The 15,464-nt window shown below is 38.2% G+C and overlaps 1 protein-coding gene across 1 annotated transcript in view; it reads left to right on the top strand.

The window, feature by feature from the left end:
• Positions 1 to 3,574: 3,574 nt before the first annotated feature.
• Positions 3,575 to 15,464, top strand: part of LOC107064699 (uncharacterized) — a 230,926-nt gene continuing 219,036 nt past the window's right edge. The window contains exon 1 of the mRNA XM_089171330.1: positions 3,575 to 4,334. The gene's annotated coding sequence lies outside the window, so the exon portion shown is untranslated. The remainder of the gene's footprint in view (positions 4,335 to 15,464) is intronic.

Raw genomic sequence — 15,464 nt, 5'->3', positions numbered from 1 at the left:
TTCATTAGTAAAAAATTATTTATTTCCAAAATCCTTTGTGAATTCTGTAGAATGATCAATCAGTTTATGTATAATGGTCGTAACATATCTATTATACTTCACACGTATATCTTTTTAAAGTAGCAAATGAATTAATTATATGCATAACAAGGTAAGATAATTAAAATGAAATATTTATAAACAGATTAGGATTATTTAGTTAAGTTGTTCTATCATAAATTAATGTTTTTACATTATGGTTTATATACAAAATCTTTTGCAAATAGTTCGAAATAAGAACTGTACGAATACTTATTGCTCATATCTTTCTATCGATTTTTTCGTTTTTCTTGTCAATTTTTTGGCGGGCCAAAATCACACTTCTTAATAATATTTAAAATGCAAGCATGGACACTTCGCAATTATATTGTGTGTTGGAACAAGTCGCATTAATTTGGTAAAACTTAATATATTAGCCAAAATACCATATTTGAAATTTTTCCGCCTTTCGATTTATCGACCAATCGTTTAAAATACTTCTCAAATCTATCAAGAGAGAGCGCCACTTATTAGTGAATTGTGGTCTCGTATATATGGATTTTATTTAAATAGTTTTTTTAATTTTCTTTAGTATAAGATCGTTTACATTTATAGCGAATGGAAACATAAAAGGTAATTTAATTAAATGTATCATTAAACGTGAAATTATTTTTCTAAAATCATTTTCATTTAAATATTTTTCCAAGTTATTGCAACAAATGAATCTGTGTATTAAATAGATTATATATTTTGAATAACAAACATTCCATCGACGAATAATTTTTATAGGAAATCATCGCTGAGTATAATAAAGAAAAAAAAGTAATAATAATAATAATAATAATAATAATAAAAGAATGAAATAAATAAGAGGCTATAAGAATATACTAAATAATTAGTCGTGCATACGAATCGAATCGCCGTTTAAGATAATTTTAGGTTGTCAATATCGAAGGTTCTCGACGCGAATGCGCGGAATCGAGAAGAGCCGTCTGTGCCTTTGAGGAAGATCGCGAAAAAATGATCGTACCGCTTGCGTACCTGCTACGTTCTTCGACCTATCGAGGTCGCGTGTCATGACCTCGTCGTACGTGGCTCCATTACCTAAGACACCGCTTGTACCTTTAGAGTCCCGTACGTCGCTAAGATAGAAAGAGAAAGAGGAAAAGAGAGAGGATAGATTAGGATTCTCTTCCTCGTGTGCATTACTAACGTTTTATAGAGAGGTAACGTTTAGACCATCTTTGATTTTCTATTCGACAAAATCTTTCGATTCTTTATTAGAATTTTCATTTGTACGAAGGAAGACACAAGCGTTTTCAAAGTGATTTCAAAATCAATCAATCAGTCAGTCAGTTAGTCAGATACACAGCTTAGAATTTGAACATAGAACGGCAATTATCGAAGGTGGTGCTTTCTTAAGAATATTTTTTGGATCTTGTGATAGCATTCGAACGTAGGCGTCTTTGTCTTCGTTAGACAACGGTTCTGTTTCTCTCCAAGGCGTGGCCGTTGATTTGTCTACATCCCGGTCACACCATAGAAAAAGCAAATGTTGGATCGATTCCGCTACGAAAGTCTTGGATAGTGACACCCACATCCACGGCCTTCGGCAATCTATCGATCTAGAGAAGAGAGAGAGAGAGAGAGAGAAAGATTCTTTGTTCCTTCGTCATCGAACATCACCATTTGACCTCTCTTTGCTTCTTTTTAATCTTTCTTTTATATCCATTTATATCCATATAACTATATTCACTCGACGTTTTAGCTTGTGGAGATTCGTACGGAAGATCTCGAAAAGTTTTGTTCATTAAAAAAAAAAAAAAAAAAAAAGTAAAGGATAGAAAAAAAGGAAGACAAGAGAATATTCGCAGCTCCTGCCAGTCGCGTTGTCAGTTGCGACGGACTATCTCAGGGACAGACAGTAGGGAATCAACCGTCAGAATGACGTTCGTACATCGTTGGCTCTCGCGATGCACTCAATTTAAAAGTTTCACAATCGGATATACCGACAGCTTGTCCGAACTTTTACAGAACGAATGCCAGAATAAGGAAGAAGATTGCATTGCTAAATAGTATAGGATAAAGATAGGTAGATATTCGATAAAAACACCGCAATGCGCGAACACCATCTTTCAACCGTGTGAAATAAATCATATGAACATTAAATTGATTTAGCCGTTGTAAAGATGCAAATAATATGATTATAATGCAATACAATAATTATACATAAATATACGATATTTATTGATTTGTTTGTTTTTCTTTTTTTGTTTCTTTTTTATCACTTTTCGACTTTAAAATGTAAAATAAAATTTATTCACGAATTATGGTGGGATAGAAGATTTTTTTGTGGACAAATTTGATGAGACTTGATGATAACGCATCGATACGATCGATTGGTTAAACTGGGGAAAAAGGGAAAAAGTCTTAAGTCGTAGCCACCGGTCGGTCGGTCGGTCGGTGTTGGTTGTAATAAGAAGACGAGGAGAAGAAATACGGGAGGGCCGATATACAGGCGAACGGCCTCGCGCACCATCGAGGAGAGTTGGACGGAGGATCGAGAACCAACCGGTGATCGAGGAAGGCAGTGTACGCCCGGCTGTCGAGACGAGCGGATGGTTCTTGCTCGTGCTCTCAACACACGACACTCACCAAACGATAGATCGTGTATAGAAAATTTCTTTTTACAAAGAGATAAACAAGCATACAAACTGTCAATCATTTCAGAAGAGTAAGAAATTAGATAGATTTATATAGAGAAATAGAGAGAGAGAGAGAGGGAGAGAAAGAAAAAGCGAATGAAAGAGAGAGAGAGAGAGAGAATGTGAATGCAGTGATTTTCTTTAGGGATAGGAAACCGAGAGAGGGAACAAGAAAGGGAGTGAGAGAGAGATAAAGAGTTTGAAGCGCGTGGCGATCAGCTGATCTTCGGCTGTGTGCCGTCTCGACGGTTGTAAGAAAGAGAGGAGGTGGTGAATGCTCTTTGAACTCTGTTGGCAGTGGAGAGACGGAAGATGCGGCCGGAAGGTCCCCTAGGGACGTAATGTCTGGGGCGCTCGCGCCGAGAAGGAGCGCATACGTCGAGAAAGCGTCGACGCCGGCAGTCGGCGGTGGTCGGTGCTCGAAGAGCGTCGTCGCCGGCGCGGTGCGTGCTGTAAGTGGTAGTAGTGGTGGTGGTGGTGGTGGTGGTGGTAGTAGTAGTAGTAGTAGTAGTAGTAGTAGTGGTGGTGGTGTTGCTGCTGCTGCTGCTGCTGCTATTGCTGCTGCTGCTGCTGGTGCTGGTGCTGCTTCTGCTGGTGCTGGTGCTGCTGCTGGTGCTGCTGCTGCTGCTGCTGCTAGTAGTGGCAGTGGTGGTGCAAGTGGTGGTGGTGGTTGTCCTCCTGGTAGTGGTGGAGGCGGAGGCGGAGGTGGAGGTGGGGACGAAGGAAGGAGAGGGGGAGGAGGAGGTGGAAGGTGGTGGTGGAGAAGGTGGTGGAGAAGGTGGAGGAGGAGGTGGAAGAGGAGGAGGAGGAGGAAAAGGTGGAGGAGGAGGAGGAGGAGGAGGCGGTGGAGCCACGCGAACTCGTCGGCGAGCGTTCGACGAGCCAACGCCGCCGTTCCGAAGTGCGTCGCGAGGCGTGCTACGCTCGAAATCGAAACGAGAAGACCACCTCGGCCACGAGAACACACGTTTCTCGTCGTTCTCTCTCTCTCTCTCCGCACGCCCGGACCAGAAAGAGACTTTGGCACGCGCGACACTCGAGAGAGAGAGAGAGAGAGAGAGAGAAAGAGAGAGAGAGAGAGAGAAAAAGAGGAAAAGAGAAAACAGTGGGAGAAACGAAGAGGCAGACGCCCTCATCGAGGGCGCGCAATTGCACCTTCTTCTTCTTCCTCTTCTTTTTCTTCTTCTCTCATTATTCTTCATCAGCCTCGTCATATTCTTTGAGAATCAATCGAGGATTCTTCTTCCCTCTTTCGCGAGTCGTGCCTCGCTTGAAGGTGCCTCGATCGTCGGGACCCTCGCGTGTATATTTTCTCTAATATCGAAATCGAGAGATAGACACCATAAATAGAAAAATAAAGAAAGAAAGATAGAAAGACGTGTGATCGTTCGTAGTGCAGTGCCTCGTTCATGTGAACACGATGATAACTACTTCTATTGCTATTAGCCCTACTATCTTTGCTACTATTAGGACGGCGACAAAGACGACGACGTTTTGCTCGCTCACGCGGAAAGTTTGTGATAGTCGATGACAGCGACGCCATTGCTCGGATTAAACGAATACAGACGGCCGAGGATCGTGTTCCGGGAATCGTCTTGATTGGAAGATCCGGTGAGTGCGCTTACGATCCATCGATCTATATCAATCCTACACGCGAAAGTGTATTTTATTTTGTTTTCTTTTTATTTTTATTTTTTTATATCGTTTTCACTTCGTTCGTTCGTAAAAATATTAGTGAGACTTTGTGCGTTAAACACTGATCGTTCACGTTTTAAGTGCGCCTACTGCTCTACGAAAGGACCGTCGGATTTTTTTTTCTTTTTACTTGATGTTTTTGTCTTTTATTAAGCTTTAAGCAAGGATACGTATCCGGATGTGCGCGCTACCGGACGAGAAAACAGGTGCGATCGTTTCTATTGTGTTGAACGGGGAGTCTCTTACTCGCATGTTTCTCACGAGAACTCGACGAATTTTACGGGAAGAACTAGATTCTTTCGAATCGTCTCACATCAGTTCGTCTAGTTTTTATTTTTCGATTTACGTTCTTTCTTGTAAAATCATCGATTTTATTTTAACGCGTGGAAAAATGATTTTTAATTTGTTATAAGAAAAAATTGCAAGTAGTCGAACAAGAGTCGCGCCACGAGCTTTTACGGTCGACGAACTTCTATCGATCTTTAGTTTCTATCTACCTTCTTCCTCCCTCGAAGTAACTCATCGCATTTAGAAAATACGACTTGAAAACGATAAGTTGCGACTGATGGTCGGTATTATCAAACATATTACAATCTTCTCAAATTCATGCATTAATCTCGTCGTCATCGTCACGATGATATTTGTTCATAAAATCAATAGATTGTAACATCGACACAACATCATTTTAACAAGCTAAAGTGACAGCGGGTTGTCATGAAAAATATTAAGATTTTGTACGTTCAACGTGTTACAATATATAATATTGTATCTGATAAAAAAAAATTTAGATGAAATCGTTTTTTTAAACAGTAGGTATGTTTTCATTTTCTATGTTTTATTTTCTTTTTATTTTTAACAAATTACTCGAGAGCGTGGAAGTGAAAGAGACGCGGTAATAGGAGTTAAAAGAAAACGCGTAACGCGGTTATTGATAAACGCTATACGTCGGTAACCACGATCGATAATAAATAAGCAGTCGCCCGTATAGTGCAGGTAGAAAAGCGTCCGATAAGAAAACCGGCAACCGGCTTTAAGTGACGCGACGCTTTGAGCAACCAGCCAACACTGTCCTCGTCCGTAGAATTCCGTGATAGTCTTATCGACGTTCATGCGCTTCTTCTTCTTCTTCTTCTTGTCAATTTTTTATTCCTATACTTCTTTTTTTCTCTATTCCACTACTTTTGTCTCAAAAACGATGAATCAATATTGGAATTATTTCTTCATCATTTCCAAAGAATTATATATTTTTCTCTCTCAAAAAAAATAAAAAATACAGTTATTCGTTTCTTTTTTGCGTAGGTAAAAAAGAGAGAGAGAGAGAGAGAAATATGTAAGTGAGTTAATACGTGTCCGGGCATTGACACGAATGGTGTCCTTCCTCGATAGATATATCGTGGCTTAATTTGCGGTTACCTCTTCTTAATTTGGTTTTACCAAATGAATAACGTTTTCCAGTGGCATTCGTATAGCATAGAGAGAGAAAGAAAGAGAGAGAAAGAGAAAGACAAGGCAAAAGGGTTATTAGTCAGTCGCAGTTATTTCATTTGCTGGTCGCGTTCCTCTTACTCGTCGGTATACCAGTTGTTTCTTCCTTCGCAATTGTTGATTTTACGACGGGACTTGCGACAAAGCTTTCTTTCCATGCAGATCTGAAAAGTTATAGATTATAGAAAGTATTCTGATTTTTTAGTTGTCGTAAAAAATGACGCGTTTTAACGCAAAGATTGATTTTATTTTTGGTTTGCATTTTTTTTTTTTGCAGAAATTTTAACATAAAATATAACTGTTATAAAAATAACATACAAATTTTCTGTTAAACATTTTGACGCGTTATTTCTCAACGAACTGAAAGTTGCTACCAATACAGTCGACCGATTTAATGGTAACTCAAATGATTGACGATTTTTCACCAAGAAAAGAAACGTTGTATTGGTACGAGGCGATGATAATTGCGTGCTTTCAATTTTATAGTTCTTTAAAAGTCATGCTAGTTGAAACACGTAGATAAAATATGAGATATAGTTTGCAGTATTTATTAAGGATTTAATAAACCCACCTTCGATGGAATTTAAAAGGAAAATTTTAACGGAACGTGAAAACAAAGCTTATAAGATTAATACGAGTTAATGCATCATAAGATAAAGAAATCGAAAAAAAGAAAGAAATAAAGAGTGTAAGGTGTTTGAAGAAAGAAGAAAAGAATTGTTCCTCCACTCGTTAACGGTTTTGACTATCCACCGTGCGCTTTAATCTCTGCTGACCCAATTGCCGCGACCTTTCGAGCCAATGGCTATGAGAACGTAGCTTTTTTTTTCGTGAGTTAGAGTCACGTTAAACTCGGCCGCAGGCTATTTGAGTACCACCTAATTAAGCGACGCCAGTGTAACTTTGTGATGAATTATCATTGTCCCTCAAAGTTCAGACTTGGCTTTCTTATCTGTCAAATCAGCTGATATATTAAACCGCGTCTCCTTCTCGCGCCTTTTAACTTGCTCAGTGACTCTAAAGAGAAACGAAGGAAGAGACACATAGATAGATAGATAGATAGATAGATAGATAAATAGATAGATAGATAGATGGAGAGAGAGAGAGAGAGTGAGAGAGAAGGAGGGAGTAGGAGAGGGAGAAAGAAGAGAAATTTATAATCGGTGCGACACATAGCTATGTAACTACGCACCTTGCGCATTCCATTTGATTAATGAACGACCCGCCCGTTAAGTGTTTCATTAAACAACCTATGCTACATTGACAAACTTCGATCATCCATTTCTCCTCTCATAATTTGTCTCTCGTATATACGATCTATCAAGCGGTCGCATGTGCATCCATGAGATCACATTTCTATCGAGATCGACTAGCACAAAATCAGTTAAATGAGATCTATTACTGATCAAATCATCGTGCTAATTGTTTACTTAAATTTCATTCGATATTTCAGGCGATCGATAATGTTATTCATAAAATTAACGCGATGACAATTTTGTATTTAAAATATTTTTCTATTGTCTACAAAAATAGTAGATATTTGTTGTATTCGAAAATAGTTGTAGAACAGATGGCTTAATTGTCTAGGATAACAAGTGGAATATATTTGTAGGCAATGGTCCAAATATTTAAGCTACTCTTAAATGATGACGATGATGAGTTTTTGAGATAAAAAGAGAAAGAGAAATAAAATGAGAGATAGAGAAATAGCACGTGGTCTTTAGGAGCAGCTCAGGTTCGTCGAAGCAGCCTCCTATCTTGTTGGCTGTCAGATTGTTGACACAGGCAGTGACACGTTTAATAGGATTATTTATGCTTCTAAAGGCGCTTAAACGGTCCCATGTTCGTATCGGCTTCATCTACCTGACGGCGCGTAGCATAATTATGTCGACACGACTCGTATATCGGGTTCGCTGAGCCGAGTGACAACGCCTAGGCGTCCCTGATTTTGTCCGCGCTCGACTTCCGACGTTAATCTCGAGAAGGAAAGACGTTTTAATCGCCCACTATCGCGCGTACCAGAGAAAACTGGTTCGTAGTTCTCGTAGCACGCGAGTAGTAGTAGTAGCCTATCCTCGATCGATTTGTAACTCTCGATCTGCTGTGAGATTAACTTCCTCCGTAATTGTCCACTTCTGGTTCGACCAATATCAACAAGTATTTCAAGATAATATAATATCAATCTATTAACTGGATTAACATATCGTTACTTTTGATCCAATAGTTTAATGGATATTTGGAGGAAAGGCTTATGTTACATACTGCAAACTTTTAACAATGAATTTTGCATAGGCCCTTCCTTCAGAGTAACCTATTTATTTAGATTTTTGTAATATAAATTCGTCTTCAAGTTTTTATAATTGATGATTATATGAGAACAGAAGATATGTGTATTTCTATATACTCATATGGAAGAAAATATCTGTAAGGGAGAGGAACATATTGTTTATCTTTTCAGATAGAATGAGAAGCACTGTGAGAAAGCGATATAACGCGATATAAGCTCGGATCAGAGGCGACAACCGCTCATTAGCATACAATGCGGGCTAATGGGATCGCACGCTGACGGCTACCGTTCAATATCTTGTCCCCGGTATTCGTTTCGATTATCCTTCGCTCGTTCTGTAACCGAAAGTTTTCAACTATTTCAGTGATGAACTATCGAGGTGACTCGTGTCTTTCATTTTCCTCCACTTGTTCATACTTTCTTACGTTGAAAGTTTTAGATTTTCAATCGTATCGTATCGCGACAAAAAAAAAACCTATGATAAATAAATATTCATAAGAAAAGGAAGATAAGAAAAATTGCAAATAATTATTTTCTTTGACAGGTAGAAAAATTTCTAGCGAAATTATCGAAAGTATTTGTACCAGGAGATACGAGATTATATTATTCAAGGTAAATAATTGAGTTGTCGTGTATCTTATTATAACTAATTGCAGAATAGAAGAAGAGACCTTTACGAGTTTGTCTGGAACATCTTCTTCTTCTTCTTCTTCCTTTTCTTCCATTAATTCGTCCTAGTGCAACAGCATAAAGCTCGAGGACGTTCAATAGGAGCGATGATTTATCTTAACGAGAAGGTAGTATCGGGTATTAGATAGTTGTCTCTTTCTTTCTCTCTATTTCTATCTTATATCCTCTTTAACTCTATTTCTTTCTAACATTCAATAACAATAAGTATAGGTCGTATAATCGAATCGTTCTTAAGAAGAACAACTTCAAGCTAAGTTGGGTGTCACGATAGAATATATACATGTTTCTTTCTTTTTAGCTTTGAAAAGATAAAAGCAAGAGGAACGGGGTCTCTCTTTCCTCGAGAAGGTATTGTGTATACCGGCTGCTATTTACACGTCATCGCATAATAGTTCTAACTACGTTCCTCATTACCGGTGCAACGAATACGTGCGAATAGGTCGGTTTTAGTGCAAGCAGTAAAGACGCTAAGGCGTTGTAGGTACCTATTGCTATTCTTGCTGGACTGACCGGTACAAGACTAGTGCGTTTTCTCCTCTCTTTCTCTCTTCCTTTCTCTCTTTCTTTCTTTCTCTCTTATAAGCAGGTCTTTCATTATCGTTCTACCGACTTCAACGAGGATCGGACGGAGCGATAAGAGGAGAGCTCGGTGATCTCTCGGGTGAACGGAAGCCGGCAGTGCGCAAGAATAAGTTCTGAATAATTCCATGCAAAATAGCCATAGCCTATTGCGAGGATGGTATTGCGAAAGGCCTACTGTGTTCCGGATTTGGACAAATCCACTCTAGCGTTCTTTTAATTGGCCGTTGTTATACTATTATGGGAAGGGGAAGAAAAAATATATGAATAAATAAGATGATCTTATCTGATTTTTCATGAGCGTTAGAAAAAAATTATTTAGCAAATTATAAAAGAAAGGAAAAAGATAAACTTCTCTTTTATTCACTTTCATTTTCTTCGATATCTCTCTATGCGAGAAAGGGACTGTTATCTCAGCTTGTACCATATATCCCATGAGGGTAAAATCATTTTGCTTTAATAGAAGACAGAGGATACAGGTATATTGGATTTGAGAAGACTCCTTGAAGAATGTATGTGCTACAACGTGTTGTAAAAAGCTCAATGGGTCGGCGATAAAATGAAATGAACGCTTACAAACTTGCCGCCGATGTTGCTTGTTGTTGTTGTTGCTTGCTGTCGGTGTTGCTGCGTTACTACTATTACTACTACTACTGCTACTACTACTACTACTGCCATCGTTGATGCTGACCGAAGAAAAGATAAGAGAATGAAATAAGAAAGAAAATGCGAGTGGACGTTGTTGATGATGGAAAAGTTAATAAAAAGTTGCCGGAGAAAGAGAGAAAGAGAAAGAGAGAGAGAGAGAGAGAGAGAGAATGGTATCTCGATCGATGCGTTAGCTGTCATAAACGATACGCTTCAGTGTGCTACCTACTCTTCTCCTCCTCGCTTCGATGCTCCTACTTAGGGCCTCGAGTTATACATTTAACGAGATATTTCCTCCTCGTCTAACGGCAGGAATACCACCTCGAGGTCGTTTTCTTTGAAAACATTGCGCCCACGCGATCGAACATCTACATATATGTGTATTTATACATATATTATTATATGGTATATTATATATACATGTATATATAAATATATATATAAATCGTATGTACGAATTAACGAATCGACGTTGATCTTTCCCTCTATCCCTTTTTCTTTCTCTCTCTTAAACGATTATTCCAGAATCCTTTTTTCTTTTTCACGCAGATTCATAAGCACGTTAATCTCTTTGGATTATAACTACTCTTCTTCCTTTTTATTTATGTACGTATGTATATAGTAGTAGTTCGAGTGGTCGATCGAAACGCCTGGAGTTAAGCATGACATGCTAAAATTCAAGCAGCATTGTACCTTTAATTCGGCCCATAATGCGACTTATTGAACGCACGCTCGAACGAACATACTTCGAGCGTGTTTAGAAAGGCCGAAGCGTATCATGTTCTTGATTTAAATCAACCGTGAATGGGGATAACGATGTCGTATACGTATTTCAAATGGGCACGCAATTAAATTAGATCTCGTTTTCGAACATCTTTATGCAAGTCAAATAAAGACTATGTGTATATTTGATTTGATAGCTATACATGTGTTATTAAAGAAACGTCCTTTTCCCTTTCTTTTTAATTCAATTTTATATTATCATTTTATATTAGTGAACGGTTTTTCGAATAATTTTGAAAATATGCTTACGGTCATCATAAATTTGTCCTAACGCAACTTCTTCGAATATTCAGTAGAGTTAGTTTTTTAGTTAAAGAGGCTTATACGTATTTTGTATCTCAGTTTTTTGATTCCTTTCTATACTTTACGGAAATACATAGAAATGAGATACTTATTTGATACCTGTCGCAATCCTTCGACCTAAAATCATCTCATTAATTTTTATTCTTTCTTGACAAACGTTAAAATCTTTGATACAAAAGTAAGAAAAGTGAATGCATACCTAATCTTCTAACGTTACGCATACTAATAAGAAGAAGTTCTTTTGAAGGATACTTCATAATGCGCACACACATACACACACACATTTATGTATATGGATGTATGGATCTTTTAAAGCATTCAAATATTTCATAATTATGTCGTAAATAGAAAAATAATAAATGTTGTATTTTCTCTTAGAATAATTTCTTTTTTGTATTTGTAATATTCGACGAAGGGCTCGTTGTATTTTCTCTTTCATACTTATACATTTCTACATATATATATATATAGATGTGTAAACGTCACACAGAGAGCGTATCTCCGGGTTTCCACATATGCGCAAGACTTTCGAAATAAATCGATAAGATCTCAGGTTGGACACGTTTCAAATTAATGTCAATGCGTCCACGAGCGCGTACGTCCACGAACAGAAGGAGTTTATTAATGCCTTCTCTCGCCTTCTTGTTCAGCAGACTTTTGCATCGTGACCGCGTCGTAGCGTTATCGCATTTTCATGTAAAGCAGTGGCCGTTTTGTTTGTTTGTCGAAGGAGATGAGAGAGAGAGAGAGAGAAAGTTTTGCGCTTATTTCCTACGAGATGTCCATGACGAAATTCGACCGTGTTTTTCCTTTTGCTTTATTCGTTTTTAACAATTAGAGAAAAATCTGATAAACTATATTAATATTTTTTCTAAATCATTGTCGTAACATATAATTATACTCGTTACGTTAAATTACATTGCACTGTTGAATGGATTCTTCGTTTATATAGAAAGAAAAATGACCGAAAAAGAAACATAAAGATAAAAATAAAAAGACTGACATCCTTGAATAGTAGATACGCATTTGAAATCCAATTTTATACTCGAATAGAGTCTTCTAGAGTTGGAGGAACACACTCTTTAGATAGATTTGAGTAGTAGGGATAAGAGTGATTTATCGGTGTGATTGGAGAGCGTTCGAGCGCCAGCAAAGAGTCGGAAAGTCGCGGTCTCATCCAGGTAATCGATGAATAGCGCGAAATTCGAGTGAGCTATATCGACGCATAATTGGCACCTTGGAGAACTCAAGCCTTTCGTGCTTGTCGACTTTCTAACGTGCCGATCGAACGATGGTTATTTATGGGGCGCAATTAAATTAATTAATCGAGCTGAAGCGTGATAAGCGGACGAAATGGCCGCTAAAGATTACGCAATCCTTTCGCTGAGGTTAATTGCGAAAATGGCATCTCGATGTAATATGGGTAAGTATAGAAACGATGTAGTTGGCAAACGACTGGTCTATCGTTTGCCACGCTTCTGATGGATCCATCGACGAGAGTAAATCGACTAATGGCATCATTTTCGAACTACGAATCGATTGATCGAATTAGAAGATTTGCGATTGCCAATAATAAGAAGAAGGAGGAAGAGCAGTGGAAAGCAGAGAGGAGAAGAGGGAAAAAGAAAATAAATGACGAAGAAAAGATAGGCAGTGATCGATGGTGTAGGACGAACTGTTCCGAAGCGTGCCCAGTTACCTTCTCACTTCATTATTCATTCGGCAGCTTCCAATTTGGAACGATTTTGATTTAGCAATCGTCGTCCATCGTAAGCGAGATGTTTCTTGATGTGATTTCTTGTTAACGACTAAAAACCTCATGATCTTCTTGATATAGGTACTTACATGATAATTCCTAACTCCTTGAGAATCATTTTCTTCATCTAAGACCGATACAATAATACAATCTGAGAAACTTCCAATTCGAAATAGAAATTACGAGTATACGCTCGTAATTCTCGAGTATATTACTCGTTAAACTTAGTTTATTAACGTTATTGGTATCAATGTTTCGACACCGAGTAAACCATTTACTTTCAATGCTAGTGGATGATGAACGATTATTACGTGTGGGGTTATAATCGTACTGATTCTCCTAACGGAAACTTTAGGTCGTTAGTACAACTATTAGCGACATGGATAACAATCCTTCTACGTGCAATACGTTTGATCGTTAAATTATTTCCCAGCACAGTCGAGAAATCAAAGTTTTTTCTTGGCACATACTAAACACACACACACACACACACACACACATACACAAACACAGAATCATTTATCGTTCGTCCATCAACTTCCCTTCTCTAGTCGTAAAATACCTACATTTCTTTAATATATATAAAAAGAGTTAAATAAAAGGTTATTTCTTTCTCGCGTTTGATCTTCTCTTCTTCTTCCTCTTCCTTCTCTTCCTCCTTCTTCTTCTTCTTCTTCTTCCGAGAGAAATTGCGTTTGATCGGCATTCGTGGCACCCTGCGGAGCGTTTCACACTCGCCGCCACTGGCGGTCGAGCAGTGCACTCCTGACGCGTCCACCTTGCTCCGCAATTATCCAGAGCAGTTCTAAGGTAGCTCACGTGAGCAAGTGTGCGAGTAAGCGAGCGAGCGAGCGCGTATTACCGATTTCTGTATCGCCTTCGCACTAAAACAGGTAGGTAGGTAGAGAGCCTAGAGAGCAGGTCACTTTCGCTGCTCGTACGAGCAGCGTTCCAGTGGTCGCGCACGCGTGCTCCTCCATTCATAAAGAGCTATAGAAGAGCGTGTATTTATACTCAGCTGTGGTGGCCATCCTACGCGCGAGCATGCAACCACGTGGACCCCGGCGAGCCATTCTCTTACAATTTTACTCCATAGTTACACTTATACGGTCTAATTATCTTTATTATTCTATATTTAACTTTTCTATTTGAGACCTCTTTTTTACTTTATTATTATTTTTTATCGTGTTAATATTTATCTAATATAAGATATTAGTAGATGCGTGTATAGATGTATCTATCTTGAATGTATATGAATGTTGGTATACGAGTCACGTGTTTTTCTTTTTTCACGTTCATTTTCTTAGAGAAGATAAATAGATCAATATAGAACATTTTCATCGGACGGAAAACCGATCTATATATTTATTCATTTATTTATTTTATTTTCTTATCAAGTACTGTATACACCTATCTCGTTAAATCAGTTCGTTATCGATGTTCATTAAACTACGATGCTTTCGTAACCTTTCAATTAAAAGTCCAGAGTATAGGGAGTCCAAGTGGTGTAAGGTACAATCTTTAAGTGGAAAGTCGTTTCGCGTAATAGTCAACACTGTGGCATGTTAGTCCTCGTGCGGCTCGTCCTCCCTTTCAATCTTTCATGATTTAAGATCAAGATCGATCAATCGATTACGATTTCGACGCCTTCGGTTTGCTTTATCGGTCACCGATGTGTCAGTCTTACTATGAAACGAGCTACGGTAAATCGGATCGATTGATATATCGATAGATGGATAGATAGATAGAAAGATAGCTGCGTTCTGTTTCCTCTGTTAGGTGGAATCGTGTGTTCCTCTTTCTTGACTCGACTAACCTAACCTCGTACTTGCAATCGCGTTCATTAATGTCCATAAAACTTGTTAATTCAATCGCTAGCCGGTCAACTAACGAAACTTGAGAGTCCTGGTGGCTTACCGCTTGAGATTCGTGGGATCTCAATAAAGAGATAGCGAAGTAGTTTCGATCAATGACACTGTTATCTATCGTCGCGATTTACGATTATGTTTCAATAGACATTATTTCATTCTTTTTTCAATTTATTAATTAATTTAATTACTTAAAAAGAGTAGTTATGTTTGTCTCTTTTAAAATTCGTACTAGCGAAGTAGATTTTTTTGTTGTTCGTTAAATCGTTGACTAATAGTTCATGTGTGTCGGTTGAAAAAAAAAAATAAAGTGCAAAAAAAAAAAAGAAAGATACATATACTGTAACTGTAAAGAATTCGGTTGGTCGTCAGTACCGAGATGTATTCTCTCTACGTGCAACTCAATTAACGCGTTCCATCGGTCCATCGATGGGCAGACTCGGCGTCGATCGTGAAGAACGAGTGTACGTGCTTCACAGATGTCGAGGGACGATCGTGCTAAACAAACTTCTCGTTTCTCGTGAGATTCGCTAGACAAGTTTGAAACTTTGTTTAGATCGTCGGCAACTCTTAAGAATGTTGCTGTTTCTAATTAGGAGATATGTTAATCGAGCAGGATTCGTGACACTTTGTAGAATTTCTAATGC

Source organism: Polistes dominula, unplaced genomic scaffold (assembly GCF_049000335.1).
Source record: "Polistes dominula isolate Pdom_NZ unplaced genomic scaffold, Pdom_raw_medaka contig_31, whole genome shotgun sequence".
Classification (NCBI taxonomy): domain Eukaryota; kingdom Metazoa; phylum Arthropoda; class Insecta; order Hymenoptera; family Vespidae; genus Polistes; species Polistes dominula.
This window is presented reverse-complemented; position numbering and strand designations above follow the sequence as displayed.